We start from the raw sequence: 18,476 nt of genomic DNA, 5'->3' as shown, positions 1-18,476 counted from the left end.
GAGCAGGTTGAAAAATTGAACTAGTTTTGACATCCAAAGTGATTGTTGGAATGGCAACTCTTTTTTACAGTGTTTAAAAAAATTTACCTTCTGGATCACACAGACGACAGACGATACAGAGAAGGTTCTCATGAATGCAACAAACCAATTTAGATCTACAAAAGAGGACAGAAATCTAAAAACGGAATCGCCATACCTTCGGCTGAACACTGAACAGTAATCACCCCCTCCCCCACCCTCCTGCTACGTGAAGAATCACCATTCTGTTGTGCTACGTAAAAACGACAAATGAGCATCCGAATAATGCCTAATTTCCTCTCAAAAAATATATATTTTTGAAGAAAGTTATGAATATTCTACCTTGAAATTTTCAGACTTTTAAGGTCACATTACACGGAGAAAAAAAACTCGTGCGTGGGACCCGAAGTTTAGGTCATATGGATCTCTGAAGTTTTCAGATTGAGCATCTGAACACTTCAGGTCTAGCTGCCGAAGTTCGGATCATACATCTGAAATTTCAGTTCTTACATCTGAAGTACTTCGGTTCTCACATCCGAAGTACTTCGGCTCTCACATCCGAAGTACTTCGGTTCTCACATCTGAAGTACTTCAGATGTAAGAACTGAAGTTTCAGATGTATGATCCGAACTTCGGCAGCTAGACCTAAAGTGTTCAGATGCTTAATCTGAAAACTTCAGAGATCCATATGACCTGAACTTCGGGTCCCACGCACGAGTTTTTTTTCTCCGTGTACGAACGAAATACTCTGAAAAATCGACGGAGGAACATTCACAAATTTCCATGAAAATTAGTGATTTGTCTAAGGAAATTTGGCAACGCTTGATGGCTCATACGGCTTTCTTCCGCAGTTTTGCCATGCTAAGGAAGAACGCCTCATGAACATTTGATAGTTGCCAAATTTCCTTTGATAAAATGCTTATTTATAAGGAAAATCATGAATATATTTTCTTGAAATGTTCAGGAATTTTAGATCAAAATGCCAAGAATATTCACTGAAAAAATGAAAGAAAAATATTCATAAGTTTACCAGGGAATTCGTGTTTTATCGAAGAAAATTTGGCAACGCCTGAAGGTTCATACGGCGTTTTTCCTTAAGCTAGCAGTTTTCCTAGCAGAGCAGCATTCCGACGTGACAACGTCGTTCATCCGAAGTTCGTGCGCAGCGTCTAATTACTCATTGCAGCGCATGGCGCAGTCCCCGCCCCCCGTAATCCCCCCTGATCCCCCGTCCCCCCCCCCCCCCCCGAGTGCGTCACTCCACGAAAAATAACTTTATCGGGTTTGTGCCCCTTCCCCTTCTTCGCCCGTTGTGTTCCTGGGATTTTAATCCTCTCGACACGGAAAGAACCTGGTTCGTTTCACGAGCTGAAGTTACGGCGGGCTGAGACAGACTTACAATTAGCTGTGGGGTCCGTGGAGGGGCGCCAAGTGGGTGGGGATGGTCAAGCGTCTCCGTCGGACACACTTTGAGCGCCCCTTCTATTCTCAAGACCCACTGGATGTAACGCGGGGCAACCCAAAATAAATAGGGCAGAAGTTTCCCAGAAATGGGATAAGGTGCGTCTGACGTATTTGGATCCCCGGAGTCCCATTACTAACCTCCATTTTCCCTCACACTCACCTGCAGACTAATTATGGATCGTATTTACTAGTGGTTCTATATATTTTTTGATTCAAAACAATAGAACATATCCCCAAACAAAAATTATGGGATTTAAGTTAAGTACACAGAAGTGCACCCGTGCGATTTTTGTATAAAATTCTGTTTTCGCATGAGATCAGATAGAAAATCCGAGAAATTCGCAGTCCAAAACGCTCAAGTTGCCCCACATTGAGAAAAAAGTTCGGTCGTACGTACCAAAATTCGGTGTTCCATATCGCCCAAACTATTCCGGTTCGTCAAACTGAGCTTTCAGTTCGTATAATTGAAATTTCGGTCTGTGTAACCGAACTTGTGTGAACTGATGAACAAATAGTTCGGTTATATATGCCGAACGTTTGGTTACACAAACCGAAAATTCAGTTTGACCAACCAAAAGTTCAGTTTGACAAACCGAAAGTTCAGTTTGACAAACCAAGAGTTCAGTTTGACAAACCAAGAGTTCAGTTTGAAAACCGAAAGTTCAGTTTGACAAACCGAAAGTTCAGTTTGACCAACAGAATATTTGGGACGATATGGAACACCGAACGTTCGTTTCGTATGACCAGTTGTTTTTTTCAGTGTAAATAGATACATTTTGCGAAGGGTAATTTGGCAACATTGAAGTGTAGTTACGTTATTTCGGGAGAAAAACAACCGAGTGAGGTCCCTTTTTCCGAGGGCGGTAACAGATGAATAAATAAAAAGGAGGATGAAGAGGGAGACCGAGAACGCCGTCTTACTAGCGAAAAATAACTCATCTCGGAGAAAACCGAAAGACGTTGGCGGCGCGATTAATAATAATAGCGTTGGCCAAGTTTCATGGCTTCCGCGCATATTAAAGACTCCTTAATTGGACCTTTAAATGCCACCTAATTAAATAGGGAGGTATTAAAGTTGCCTGTGTTCCGCCTCCCCCGAATCCGTCGCTTCCCTGACCGAAGGGTGTATCCGCGCTTCGAGACGGGCCTTGTGGCTCGTATGAATCCATGTTTTTCCGGGCTCAAGAGTGAATGAATTCACGACCTTTTGTGAGAATTCATTTTATATGTACATATATATCAAGTCGCTACCGCAGCGCACTACAGCGTTCTGTGACTCCCAATCGCCATTCAGGGTGTCTACTGAAACAGGCTGACCAAAAATCAGTACTTTTGCTCTGCACTGGTAAAAAAAAACCTCTTGGACCAATGCCGCATTGCATTGACTTAAGAGTGCAGTTTCTTGCCGCCGGATTTAAGAGTCTTGAACTCTTGTTTCAAGCGGATTTTGCATTGAAACAAGAGTCCAGACTCTTAAATCCGGCGACAAGAAACTGCACTCTTGAACCAATAGGTTTTTTTTACCAGTGTGCGTGTTTACATTCACATTTTTCTCGCGTTGATAAATATCCGCCTTGATTGACCCCGTGCTCTCCTCAACTTGCGCGCAAATGCGTCGACCATATTGAGCAGGGATTGAATGGAGCGACTCCTCTATAACAAAATGTTCACCTGTGCCGTGCCGTAGTATCCTTTTTGAAGCGGGGAGCAGGGCCGGATTAAGGGGGTGGCCACATGGGCCGCGGCCCATGGCGGCAAATGTTGTAATTTTTTCAAATGTAGGTATCAAGAAAAAAATCTGATTCAGAGAAAAATCACAAATGAGGAAAGGCGAAAAAATTTCTCATATCCTGAGAGTTAAAGTATAGTAATTTCTAATTTGTTCGTCTTTCGGTGATACAAGAGACAGCGCCTTTCATTAGTCCGGTTGAGAGAGAAACCAAACACGCAATTTGGCCTGGAGCGGCACGGCGTAGAGAGCAATGATGGCGAGAACTTGAGATAGAAAGGAGAAGCCCTATCGGCGCACCGGTCAGCATGAAACACATATTAGCGCCTACAAGACTTCATGAATACTTCACGCATTGCGTCAAACGTAGTGCTGTCAGCAGCGGTTGACGTGAAACTCACAGTGCCTACAAGACTGCATGAATACCCCACGCATTGCGTCAAAAACAGTGCGGTCACTTGGTCAGCAGCGGTCAGCGTGAAACGCATAGCGCCTACAAGACTGCAGGGATACTTCACGCATTGCGCAAAACACAGTGCGGTTGGCGCGGTGGCGGAAATTAAGATCATTAGACCACATTCATGTTTATTCTTATTCATAATTTTTTCGTTCTTTCCTTATGAATAAAAGACATCGTCCACATAGAGATAGGTGTACGGAACTTACTTTTCGAGCAAAGTACCGTGAACTTTTGCTGGTGTTGACAGGGCTTTCACAAAAAATGTGCCAAACGCGAGTAAACGCATCTTATGTCCCCCTTCTTCTCCGGTAATTTCACCTGATGGTTTCTATGAATGTTTCAAAACGAATGAGATGGGGCGGCAAAATACAGGCGGCACATGGGCGGCAAGAAGGCAAATCCGGCCCTGGCAGGAAGCTTAAAAAAATGCAAATTTCTTACGCAGATTGTGAAGTTAGGAGTGCATTTCAGAGTTTGCCGATGCGCTCATCGTGATTTTTGAGACATTACCTACCCATAAGGAACAACTCTTATTTTTGCTACAGCAAATGTTTGCAACAGGCCCATTGTTGCAATTTGTTGGGTTACCGCGCATGTCCATGAAGTGTCGTGTTTTGCGATACATCGATGGATCTGCCATTTAAACCTATGAAAAAGGATCAATGTTAAGAGTGTTCGCAACGAACACCTCAATAATCGATTCTTCGCCGTAACTTCAAATGTAGGAATATCGACAATCGATCATTCACGCCTCGCCACCGACGACGAAATCTCTACCGGCGCGGCGTGGCGCGCGACGAGAGCGACGGAATCCGAAAAGTGAAATAACAGCCAGAGCACGAAGGGGTTAATATGTGATTTGTCATTGTGTAAAAGTTTCACTTCCTTCCGACGCGTTTCAAACTTTTACCCTTTCCCTCCCCCTCCCTCGGGCCGCGTGAGGGTGTCCCTGCCCCCTTTCAGGATTTTGTCGAGATTCTGTTTCCACGCGGCTTGACGGCTCCCCGAAAAAGGGCTCCCCCTTCCACGAGCGACCGATCGCGGTTGCCAGATTGTGCAGTGGTCACGCGTAAATGATCGACTATCGAAATCAGGGTGTCTACTAAAGTAGGCTAACCAAAAATAAGTACTTTTCCAGTAAATTCCCGAGAACTTCAGTACCTCCTCGACGGTAAAATTAAGTACTTTTTCAGTACCTCCATTTATGACGAAATTCAAAAAATTTCCAACATTTTAATTTCTCTTTCAAATTGCGACAAAAATGAAAAATTCCGGACCTTATAGCGGAATTTCCGCACATTTTCTGTACTTCCGGACCGCGCTTTCAAAATCAGTGCTATTTCCGGACTTTCCGGAAATTCCGAACTTGTAGACACCCTGTGCAGTGGTGAGGCGTGAATTATCGATTATCGATATTTTCCCATTTGAAGCTATGGTAAAGAATCGATTATCAAGGTGTTCTTCGCGAACACCCTGTTTACAGATGCTTTTCCATAGGTTTGAATGGGAAAATATCGATAATCGATCATTCACGCCTCACCACTGCACAATCTGGCAACCACGATCGATATACCGCAAAGCATGCCAAGTTACTGAGATTGTGTCGTGAAAGCGTGGTGTCTAGAATTCTACGGCCATGCCTATTCCCTGATACTCAGGGAATTGATCAGTTCTTTCCGTTTGTATTTCTCGGATCCCGGCCACCAACATGTAGGTCTCAGGTTTTTTCTTCCATTTTTTTAAATTTTTTAATTTATTTTCCGACTGAAAATGATTCAGTTTAGAGTCAAAATGTATCGTTAAAACCAGAGTTTTTTTTCCGAACTTTTAAAATGGAGATTTCACTGTTTCGTGCCACAGTGAGTCCATAACCGAAGTTTTAAAAATGTCATTTTATGAAGTTTCATGAAATAATGCATCTCTGACATACCATTCAATGTAAAATGTGCATCACGGAAAAAATTAAATTGCTGATTTAACAATTCAATTGCTAAAAAAACTGACCGCAATATTTCAATGTAAACTTCACAACACAAAAATGCTACTTCAACCACCTTCGTGGTTAAATTAGCTTACATTAGTGTTTAAAGTAGCATTTTTGTGTTGTGAAACCTAGAAATATTGCAGTCACTTTTTTTTAGCAATTTAATTGTTGAATCAGCAAGTTCATTTTTACCGTGTATACTTTACCGCACAATTTTGCAACTATTTTGAGGAACCGAGTGCTAGCTAGATCGTGCTAAAAATAAGCGTTTTCCCCTGGAAAAACTCAACTGAAAAAATGCATATTCCATCACAGAATCTGGCAACCTAGTGGAATGATGATGGCCGGATTGTCCTTAATAAAAGCTTTTTCCTGCATAAAATCTAATATTGAAGAACGCGCTTTCACCGCACAGTTCGGCAATCGTGGTCCAACCCTTTCCCGTCGCGGTCTTGGAACATGGAAACATCATTTCGTAAGACAACCCTTGAAAGCCCTGGCCCGTCTGGAGAGGAACTGTAAAAATAATATTTTTATTTTTCTTCCAGGAGAAAAGCTAGCTGAGGTTTATTGATGGTTTGGAGTGGAGAGAGGGGCACTGTGTCAGATTTTTTATCTCACTCGGATGGAATTGCAAGAGATCGCTGCCGTGCTAAGGAAGAACGTCGTAAGAGCCTTTAGGCGTTGCCAAATTTCCTCTGACAACTCACTAATTTTCAGGAATATTTTTGAATATTTTTCTCCTAATTTCTCAGGTAATTTTGCTCGTAGCTTGCTTTAAAGTTGCGAAATTTCCTTCAATAAAATGCTTATTTTTAAGGAAAGTTATGAATATTTTTCCTTGAAATTTTCTGTAACTTTAGGTAAAATTGCGAACAAAATTATCTGAAAAATTGGAGGGAAAATATTCATAAGTGTACCAGGAAATTTGTGTTTTATCGAAGGTATTTTGACATCGCCTAAAGGTTCATACGGCGTTCTCACTTTTTTTTTACCAATTATTGGTAATTTTACCAAGACAGACCGGTAAACTTACCTAAAAACCGGTATTTTTACTGTTTCTTTCAGGTAAGAATACCACTTTTATTGGAAATCAATTCCCGGTAACTTTGCTATTTTATCTCGGTAATTCTACCACAGTCGATAAAAAATATTGGCGTTTTTACCAAGGTCCAGTAAAACTACCGAGAAAGTTCAATAATTTTAACGAGATTTCTCGGTAAAATTACCAATTCCATAAATGGTACTTTTACCAAGAAAAAACTGGGATCAAATAGATCCCTGAATTCTTGGTAATTTTACCCTTTTCTTAGTAAATACACAGAGATTTTTTTTTTTTTCAGTGAGGACGCGGTGGGCCTGGATCAGTATGCAGGGGAAGCCTCCAGGTGCCGGTGGTGAAGCGAGTCCGCGAGACCTCCAAGTCGGAGATCTCTCTTCTCAACTTTGAGCTTTGGGCTTTCTCCCGCGTAGCCCACGACAGGAGAGAATTAGTATGCACCGACGGAGCTCAACGTCCACCCAGTGTCTTCGAACCCCGTGCCCAATGCCAAGTGGGCGTAGAATAGGGTCAAAAAAGAGAAAAAAACAAACGGGAAAGCTCTAACATGTTCGTATTAGTGAAGCACTCAGCTGTATTCTACGTGGACACGTTTCTTTAAGTTCCCCGAGGAAGATGAACATCGCTGAGACGAGAGAACTCGCTCATCAAAATTTCAACTCTCAAAAAATTCAAAATTCGAAGTTTGGTAAGTTTTCTCATGAAATAGAACCTGACATTGAAAAATTAGTTTTTTGCCATTAGGTCAAGACTAGAGTTAAGTAAGTTACACAAATTGTAAATGAGATTTACTAAGGGGACGGCTGAAAGTTTTTAAGTTAATGAAAAAATGGAAGAAAATGGAGCTGATTGACGACGAGCCGTCATAAAATTGCAGACTTATACTCAAATGAATCAGTGGGAACAAAAACACAACAACGCGAAAAAATGAAAGAAATCAAGACACACATAAAACTGCACGGTAGATGAAGAAATTAGTCTAATAAAAAGATTTTTGCTGCCGAAATACAAGCACTTAAGGACATTTTAAAGGTCCAAGTTGGAACAGATGCGCTAACTTTAATGACCTTTATAAATATTGACCGTCTTTAATGAAAATTGAGCATTTTCGAGTTACCGAGTTGGTGTGTTTTCGATCTCACTGATTCAAATAAGCCGCACCCTACTGGCTCCTTTTACGAGTGCAAAACGGCCAGTTCTTTTATACAAAAAAATGAAAGCTGATTTTTCTCCGAAAGTTTGGCCACGTCGATAATTCAGTGGTGGTCCTAATGAAGCGTCAACCCCCCCTCCCCCACCCCTAGCGTCGTCCGGCGAATAGCAATCATATTCGTCAAATATCCTGCTCCTCTGCTCGTAGGGACAAGGGGCGGTCATCTCGTCGCTCTCCATCAGGGATTATCTTTATCTTCGAATGAGCCTTGGAAAGCGTAGACGTAAACAGAGTACAGGGCTCACGCGACAATTGAGATACGTCTTTACGTCAGGGGAGCGACGATCTTTCGCCGTTTCCCACCTTCCGGTGCTTACATCGAGGGGCACCTCTTCCCTTCATCGGTCCAAACGAATTCCACCCTCGTTCCTTCCCCCGCCCCTTTTTTTCATCAGGATGCTTCGCTCGTGTGTTACTTTCGTCCTGGTGTGAAACAAGGCTAAGAATCGATGGCTGATTGCTCCACTTCGGAATTTTCCGCGTCCCCGAGAATACGTCGGAAAATGGACGGACTTTGAAGGCTCAGATACACCTGCGAGTTACAAGCGCTCGTTGAAAGTACCAATGAGCAAGGAGGATTTCGATAGTTCTACGTCGAGCTATCGAAATTCTGGATTCCTATTGGTGTTTAACTTCAAACAAGGACTTGTTACTCGCAAGTGTATCTGCCGCTTAAGAGAGTGGTACATAGCTAACAATAGTGTTTTGAAAAAAGATCTAAGTGCAAAATGCATGGAATTCGAAGGCTCAGATACACCGGTGAGTTACAAGCGCTTGTTAAAAGTACCAATGAGCAAGGAGGATTTCGACAGTTCTACGTCGAGCTATGGAAATTCTAGTTTCCCATTGGTTTTTATTTCAAACAAGTGCTTGTTACTCAAAAGTGTATCTGCCGCTTGAGCTAGCGGTAAAAATCTAAACTAGACCTAAGTGCAATGAGCCACTGTGCAAGGTACGAATTTAAGCATTCTGTTACATGATCTCTCTTCAAAATTTCACTTAAAATACGATTTTCTCATCGGAAATGACTGGGATTAACTCCTAGCTGAGATATGACACGTTTTTCAAGGCGTAACTTCAGACCTCCCGCTTGTGAAAAAACAAATAGTCCAGGCGCCTGGTAGCTAAAAATGAGGCTACCTGGAATTTTGGGTACACAGCGATTTTTTTGGCTTACTTCATGTTTTTTAGGTCGCTGAATCCAAATCTGAAGTTTCCTACCGCGTATCTGGTGAGCATTTTCCGCCATTTTAAAAAATGACCTAAAAGGGCTTTTTTTGCGGTTTTTTTTTAATGTAGTGGCTACGCATGAGAAAAAATCCCGGATTTCGCTAATGTTTTGAATAGCTGACAAAATTTGGAAGAAAATGGTGTATACATATGCTAGGTTTGCTTAAAAATTGAGGAAGATTCAGCATCGTGAACATCGCGCCCATTCACGTTTTCGCGGCGCACCCGTCAACGCGCGATCCGGCCCGCCGCGGTCAGCTAAGTTACGAAGCGTTCCAAAGTTCCGAGATCCGAGGTTCCTCAATTTTTGAGCAAACCTGGCATATTCATATACCATTTTCTTCCAAATTTTGTCAGCTATTCAAAACATTAGCTAATTGTAAGTCCGGGATTTTTTCTCATGCGTAGCCGCTGTATAAAAAAAACCGTAAAAAAAGGCCTTTTTAGGCCATTTTTTCACAATGGCGGAAAATGCTCACCAAATACGCGGTAGGAAACTTCAGATTCGGATTCAGCGACCCAAAAAACATAAAGTAAGCCAAAAAATCGCTGTGTACCCAAAATTCCAGGTAGAGTTACCAGGCACCTGGACTAAAAAGTCTACGGGAGTAAAATCGCGCGCTAAACGTTACTCACTGGAAAAAAAACAAGCAGAAAAATCCAACATGAATATGTTGGAAAAGCGTGCCGAATAACTAAAATGTTGGACACATACCTACTATTTTCACGTCTTTGTTATTTGCATCAATTGGTACTTTTTGCTAAATTTGGGAGAAAATATTGATTCATGAACGTTGAATGTAAATTGATTTTAAAGATTCCGTCCAATTATCTTGATTTTAAGCTGATATGCGGCATTTCGCACGACCGTGATTTGGGCGAACTGCCGTGCATCGAAATCGCGTTGAGTTAATCTCTTTGGATTTCGAACTGTAACTTCTCTCCTATTCGGCCGATTTTTACAAATGAGGTCTCTTTTTATTTGTACTTTAACGGAAAGTAAGGAAAAACTCGCTAAATAGACGGAAAACAATTTTTGTGAAAATTTGGTGGATCCTGGCGTCACGGTGAATGGTTAATCGGGCGTGGAAGATAATAGGTTCGACGAGGCGACCCTCTCCTCGCCGTCTTTTATTGCCTTGCTCGAAACCTGACACCCAAAGCTATATCGGGAGATAACTGCAGTGGTTTGAGTGGATTTCTGCAGGGGCCACGGTTAGTACATGGTATAAAGAGTCACGAGGCTCATCACAGATTGCACTTGCAGTGCAAGACGCTCATTGGCTAAACAGTTTTGGCGGGAAAGAAGGTTCTAGAGTTGAGTCCTCCGAGCGTAAGAAAGCTTCTATGAGGTTTTTGTCAAATGAAATAATACGGTTTTGACAGGAAAATGTTCTCAAGGGTTCCCAATTAGCAGTTCATTCGGTTTTTTGGTAAGAGACCATCAGGGCTTGACAGTATAATGGTTCAAAGACAAGAAAACGGGTCCGAGGAAAAAAATATTTGGACGGCCCGTTGAATAGCATTGGTTGATCGGTGTGCTGTACTATGGTACATCCGAGTGATTTCAAAAAGCGAGCCCTACTGGCACGCTTAAAACACATTGGATCTAGAGTCCAGACACTTAAAAACATCGACAAGAAAAATCACACTAGATTCAATCAGACTTAAGCTTAAATCAAGAACCAAGCATCTTAATTTGAGCGGATTTCCTTATGATTTAAGCTTAAATCTGATTGAATCAAGAGTCCTTTTTCTTGTCAATGTTTCCAAGAGTCTGGACTCTAGATCCAATGTGTTTTATTTTTCCATTGAGTCATTTTTGTTGAAGAAATCGTGTTCTACTTGATATTTTCAAGAAAATCATGTGACAAAGTGCTTGAATTCGTAATACTTTGTCTAGTGGTCCATTCCACTTAGGTCTTTTTTCAAAATACTATCATTATATTTGTACCGTTCTCTCAAATTCAATCAATTTTCCGACATATTCTTGGAGACGTGGAAAATGCCAGAGTAAAGCCAGTATAAACTAGAAACGTTAATATCTCATTTAGGAGTTGATTCCAGTAATTTTCGTTGCGCACAATACATTTACGTAAAATTTTGAAGAGATATCGTGCATCCGAACACTTAAATCGTAACTCGTAAAGTGGTCAGTGCGCACCGCAAATGTACCTTCCAAAGGCTATGTTTTGCACGCCCTAGACCATGCCACATAGGTATACAGTGGCGACCGGATCGGATCAGCCCCCTGCGCAACCGGTTTCCAGCAAGACCTGTCTGACGTCTCAAAAAACACTTTTTCAGCCACGTCATCATTATCAATAACCTGACGGTGCGAGGCAAAAACGAACAGTGACTCGAGTCGAGGCATGGTTGCCAGTAATTTCTCTCAAAAATGATATCATTTCTAAACGTAACCACAGGAAGAGACCAATCCAAAATATATTAAAATTGAGTATTGGCGAATGGACACTAGACAGGGTTAGGATCCCTTAACTCGGAGAGTTAAGACGTAGGAAATCCATTTCTGATTGGCTCCTATATTTTAGGTCTCCGCCGTGCAACATACTATTACGGCGCAGAGATACAACTACTCGTGTTTGATGGATGTCCGTGTTGCGTCTGGAACACTAAAGGCGCAATGGCGCGAGGCCTGAACTCGCAGTGCTCCATTACACGCATCCAAAATGATGTGTCGTTCAGATTCGTGAGAAAAGTCAAAAACTAGGCCCGATTGTTATCTGTGTTGCTCACATAGCCCTCGAATCATCAAAACAAATAATACAAACACTGGTAAAAAAAAAAAAAAAAAAAAACCTCTTGGTTCAAGAGTGCAGTTTCTCGTCGCCGGATTTAAGAGTCTGGACTCTTGTTTCAAGCGGATTTTGAATTGAATCACTGCAAAATCCGCTTGAAACAAGAGTTCAAGACTCTTAAATCCGGCGACAAGAAACACTGAAAAAAATGAGTTAGCGTCAGATGACTAAAAATGGTTTCTATACACTAACTCAAATTGTGTGATTTGGACACACATGATTTTTGGTTTCTGTACACTAACCACTATTAGTGCTGGAAACTAATTCCGCTACTCTAATTCGCATTCGGTAGGGTTGGGTCAACCTAACCTCAAAACTGAGAGAGGAGAAAACGGCTTAGCGAATGATAACTGGACAATACTTTCAGGAAAAGAAGATTTCTTAAAAGATGAGAGGTAAAAATAAACTGACCGGTTCCAAATGAACGACAGAGGAAAGGAATATCCCATAGGTACGTGCAAGTAGACAGAATTATCCTTTAGAGAGACACACACTCACACATGAAACGGTAGCGAATGTTCACACTGAATAAACATATCTCGTCCGAACACTTGAGATATTCTTTTGAAATTACGGGAGAACACGAACTATAGAAGTAAGCAGTAAGTTCACAGGTTTTCGTAAACTATAAACTGAACGCGGAACGCTTTAATCGCAATTTAATACAGAAGATTGACGACTCCAACGAATATCATGCTTGTTTACGTTTTGAATCGAACAGACGATTTCTAACCTTAACAGGTTTATTTATGTTGCTTTCGAACGTTTTCAAGAAAGAGAGGACACTATAAATCATACCGGGAGTATTTACATTGTCAAACGAGCCCGAAATTTCACATTTTAATTGATTTTCACGAGCTGACGCGATTGAGGCTGTTGTACCGACGCCACTTTTTTGAAACTAAATAAATGTAACGGACAATGTGGCAGTTAGCGTTGAGGGCGAATTAGTTTGACCCGAAGGTGAATTTGTCTTACCACAGCGCTAATTTTACAGCTAGTGCTGTTTTCCAATTCTGGTTCGCGCTCTAGTAAAGTGAAGTCAGCGTATGAAGCGAATTGATTGGTGCTTCAGTACAATAAATTAGTTCTGAAGCCTAATTTTGATTCTACTTGGCGAGAACTTACCAAATTAGTTCTCAACGCTAACTACTTTTTTTTCAGTGAACTGCACTCTTAAGTCAATGCACCGCGGCATTGGTCCAAGAGGTTTTTTTTTACCAGTGAACGGAGCTGACACGACATGGAAATAGAGCAATTCCAAATAGAGAGACAAATTTTAAATAAATCTGAAGACTGTATTCGTAGAGATAAAATTGTTCCAATGGAAAACACCAATCTATGATGTCACAGGTAAATTTTCCTACTTTTAAATTTGTGATTCTTCGGCACCCTATGAAAGGAAAAATACTATGGAAAACACCGTAAACTTAGCTCAGCGAGCACATTCACACGAGCCAATAAAACACCCTCGTACAAATCGTTGACAATAAATAGACAAAAGGTGAACATGTTTTTCTACATTCGGCGGAGAGGAACATGTGGTGCTTATCCGTCAACGAGGCCTATCAAAATTATCCTGCGTGCGAGTAACCGCGTCACAAAAATTCAGAAGACGCAAAAAAAATTAATCCACACAAAAGACCGTGAATATCGAGTTGACATCGCTTCATTTTAAGTACCTTTTTTCCTCGTCACGAAAAGCTTCACACACAAAATCTGTTGACAACTCTATAAGGTGCTTGCGCGTGTAAACCGACAGCGTCTGATAAAAATAGCACCGGTACAAGGAAAAGGACCGACGGCGGGACGTGAATTATCAACTATCGATGGTTCCCCATTCGAAGTCATGGTAAGAATCGATTATTAAGGTGTTCGTTGCGAACACCCTGTTAATCGATCCTTTTCCATAGGTTTAAATGACAGATCAATCGATACATCGCAAAGCACGCCACTGCACTGAAAAGGAAACCGCAAAAAAGGAGAGGAGATTTCGGGCAAAAAATGTACGAATTGAGCGGAACTGTGTGAGGCAACCTTCCAGTCGAGGGAGTATTTTTTCCCAAATCTAGGTTCACAAAAAACATTTGAAATCCGTAAATAAGTTACGCTTCGACACTTTTGGTACATACTCGTGCTGCAACCCTTCGAAAAAAGATCGCCGTATCAAAATTTCAACTCTGCCAATTCCTCTGACGATATTCGGCGTAAAAAAAGCAATACAAGTGGGCGATTTCGTGCCTCGAACATGGAAAATTAGGATTTTGGATGTTATTTCCTTGAAATTGTGATTTTTGGACAGACACGCTCCGGTAACCCACCATAAAATAAATAGGGAATAAAATTCCCTGAATAGTTACGAGGAAAATACTCAATCCTTTCATATTTTTTTTTTTTTTTTTTTTTTTTTTTTTCTTTATTTGGGCATAAAAAATTAGTTTTTTATTGTGAAAATTTCTCACCACCCAGACACACTGTTTTCTTTTAGTACAGCGGTTTTCCGATGAGCCCTGGATATCGATCGATTTAAATTGGTTATTCGAAATGGGAACAGTACACTTCAGACTTTAATCTAAGGATTTTGCACTGGAAAAAGACACATTGGATGTAGAGTCCAGACTCTTGAAAACATTGACATGAAAAAATACTCTTGATTCAATCGGATTTTTGCTTGAATCAAAAGGAAATCCGCTTTAATTAAGAGGCTTGGTTCTTGATTTAGGCTAGATTCTGATTGAATCAAGAGTACTTTTTCTTGTCGATGTTTTTTAGAGTCTGGACTCTAGATCCGATGTGTTTTTTTTTCCAGTGCGTAGATGATTATCGGCAGGAACATTTCTTGACCTAGAGACTGAAATTCTAATTTTTCCGGAAAAATCCACTTAGTGGTTAAAATTAATCAAAAATTTATCGATGACATTCAGAATACATCACGCGAAAGCCGCAGACGGACGTCATTTTGCAATGATGAATTCTAATCTTCAGCTCATCCATAAAAGCACCTATCTTTATTGGGAAACTAATACAGCGTATAAGGCGTTTCCAAAATAAGCAAGATAGTGCACTTCCTATAATTGCTAAATGTAGTCAGATTGTTCGTGAACTGAAAAATCGCTTACTCACTTTAAATCTGATTCTCAACATCGATGTTTGTGCACATAATTCCCGTAGACGGTCCCGTATACATCGAAGTTTGATACAGTGCCCGCCATTACCAGGCTCTCAGGAGGGGGGGGGGGGGCTAATTTCACATATGTTGTTTCTAAAATGAGACTGAGTGCAGTTCTTATGATTGCAAAAGGCCAAATGTTCGTGAAATACTCCTCTGCACTATAATCTAATTCATAAGATCGATTTTTTGTGCACTCGCTTGGGAACTGATCAGCCGTTCTCAGTAAAAACGCCGTGAAAGCATTCGAATGTTGCCAAATTTCTTCTTCGAAAATATTTTTTTGAAGATAGTTACGAATACTTTTCCTTGAAATTTGCAGAATTTTTAGATCAAATCACGAGCGAAATCCTGCGAAAAATTCAAGGACAAATATTCATAAATTTTCCTGAAAATGCGTGATTTGTCCAACGAAATTTGGCGGCGCCTGATGGCTCATACGGCGTCTTTCCTTAGTACGGCAGTAGTGCCACATGTCTTTTTCTGAAACGAGCCAGATAGTGCAATTCCTAATTGCAAAATGTAGTCCATACGTTCGTGAATAATTGGACCCCATTTTTCAATTCGGAACTACAAATTCTGGTTCATTTTAGAAACAACGTCTGGCTTTTAGTTTCCCTCTGCAGATCGGTGCTTCTACAGATGAGCTAGAAATTTTATTTCCTTATTACAAAGTGCAGTCCAATTACTCCTCTACACTATAATCATCGGTTTTTGTGCACTTATATCCCTATTCCCGCAGACGGTCTCGTATACATCGAAGTTCGATACATTTCCCGCCATTACCAGGCTCTTCGGCTGGGCTGGGGGGGGGGGGGGGGCGAGAGGGCGTTGCGCGGGGTGGCGCGCGGCTGAGGGCTGCTAGGCAACGCGGCCACAACAACGTACCCAATCATTACCCACTTAAAAAGCTATAATTTCGGGTTGCCGAGGTTTTCCTCCGAGCGAGGAGATGCACGTCGCGGCTGTCACTGGTGCCCTCGCGAGCGGACTTCAACTTCAACTTCGGCGTCGGGCCGCCCGGTCAAGCCCCCACGGGAGTTGCCGATTTTCGCCCTAAAAAAAAGTCACGGGCTATATATAGACATACAGTCCGTTCCGGGCTCAGAGCCGAAAGTTCCGGGTGCAAGAGCCATAGCTTCTATTGTTTCGGGTGCTATGCCCGGAACGCGGATGGTATGTCTATACAGCCCGTGAGCACGGTTTCTACAACCAGAGTTTTTTTCCAGGATAGTAGGGGTAAAAAATCTGGGGAAAGCGTTACGTAATACTTGCATGCCCCTTTGAACTCCAAATTCCGACATGTCCTCATACTCTCCCTACATAGATACTCTAGATAACTGTGCGAGGCATGCACATAGAAAAAAACTTCGTGCGTGCATGGGACCCGAAGTTTAGGTCATATGGATCTCTGAAGTTTTCGGATTGAGCATCTGAACACTTTAGATCTAGCTATCGAGGTTCGGATCACACATCTGAAACTTCAGTTCTTACATCTGAAGTGCTTCGGTTTTCACATCCGAAAAACTTCGGTTCTCACATCTGAAGTACTTCAGATGCACTGGAAAAAAAAAAAAAAAAAAAAAAAAACACATTGGATCTAGAGTCCAGACTCTTAAAAACATGGACAAGAAAAAATACTCCTGATTCAATCAGATTTAAGCTTAAATCAAGAACCAAGCCTCTTAATTTGAGCGGATTTCCTTTTGATTTACGCTTAAATCTGATCGTATCAGGAGTCCATTTTCTTGTCAATGTTTTCAAGAGTCTGGACTCTAGATCCAATGTGTTTTTTTTTTCCAGTGGTAAGAACTGAAGTTTCAGATGTGTGATCCGAACCTCGACAGCTGGACCTAAAGAGTTCAGATGCTCAATCCGAAAACTTCAGAGATCCATATGACCTAAACTTTGGGTTTTTGGGCTGAGGTTTTTTTCTCCGTGTGGAGTTTAACCGTCGAATTCACTCCACACTGGAAAAAAACGCATTGGATCTAGAGTCCAGACTCTTGAAAACATTGAGAAGAAAATGGACTCTTGATTCAATCAGATTTTTGCTTAAATCAAAAGGAAATCCGCTCAAATTAAGAGGCTTGGTTCTTGATTTAAGCTTAAATCGGATTGAATCAAGAGTATTTTTTCTTGTCAATGTTTTGAAGAGTCTGGACTCTAGATCAAATGTGGTTTTTTTTTTTTTTCTTCCAGTGTGATATTCGCTCCATTTGGTCGATCTGCACTGCACGCGAAAGAAAATGACGTATGAAGCATGGGATCATCCTGTCGACTGAGAGGCGGTGAGAGGGGGAGGGGTCCGTGGTCCGTCCCCCGACGTCGGCGTGACGTCCTCGGGCGGGCTACGCGACGCGGGACGGGGCCGTTTGGAAACGTGCTTATTAAAGCAAATTGCGAGGTCGGCGCGGGCGCGGGGTCCTCGGATAATTTATTCCTCGGGTTTTTATTCGAGGAAATCCGGCTCCTGGCCCGGTGCGACTCCCTCCGCGATGGCGATGACGATGGCGCGGCCTCCATTCCTCCCCGGCCGGAAACGCCCGGCTCCCGGTGCCCGCTGCACGTGTGCCCCGAGGGATAATTAGTATGGACGACTCGGATACGGAAGACGGGGTGTCGCCCGTCCAGGGAGGGTGAGGGGGAAAGGGAGAAACAAAGAGGATAGATAACCCACTTTTCCGGGTTTTCTCTCGCCAAAATAATCTTGAAAAATTCAGGATTTTAAGGGAGTCAAGGGACGAGGATTTTGAAGGATCACTGGAAAAAAACACATTGGATCTAGAGTCCAGACTCTTGAAAACATTGACAAGAAAAATTACTCTTGATTCAATTGGACTTTTGCTTGAATCAAAACGAAATCCGCTTAAATTAAGAGGTTTGGTTCTTCATTTAAGCTAGATTCTGATTAAATCAAAAGTACTTTTTCTTGTCGATGTTTTTAAGAGTCTGGACTCTAGATCCAATGTGTTTTTTTTTCAGTGGAGTTAAGCAACGAGAATTTTGAAGGATGATTGGAATGCTCACTGAAAAAAAAAGTTCGGCCGTATGTACCGAAGTTCAGTGTCCCATATTATTCCAACTAATTCGGTTCGTCAAACTGAATTGTCGGATCGTCAAACTGAATTTTCGGTTTGTCAAACTGAGCTTTTGGTTCGTGTGACCGAACTTGTGCGGTATAGTGGACTGACAAACAAATCTTCGCGCGAACGTTCGATTACTCGAACCGAAAGTTCAGTTTGACAAACCGAATATTTGCGGCGATATGGGACACCGAACATTCGGCTCGAATGACCGAATTTTCTTTTCAGGAATGGGATCTATGAT

This window comes from Bemisia tabaci, chromosome 8 (assembly GCF_918797505.1).
Source record: "Bemisia tabaci chromosome 8, PGI_BMITA_v3".
Lineage (NCBI taxonomy): Eukaryota > Metazoa > Arthropoda > Insecta > Hemiptera > Aleyrodidae > Bemisia > Bemisia tabaci.
The sequence above is the reverse complement of the archived record's forward strand: the minus strand, read 5'-3'. Positions refer to the sequence as shown.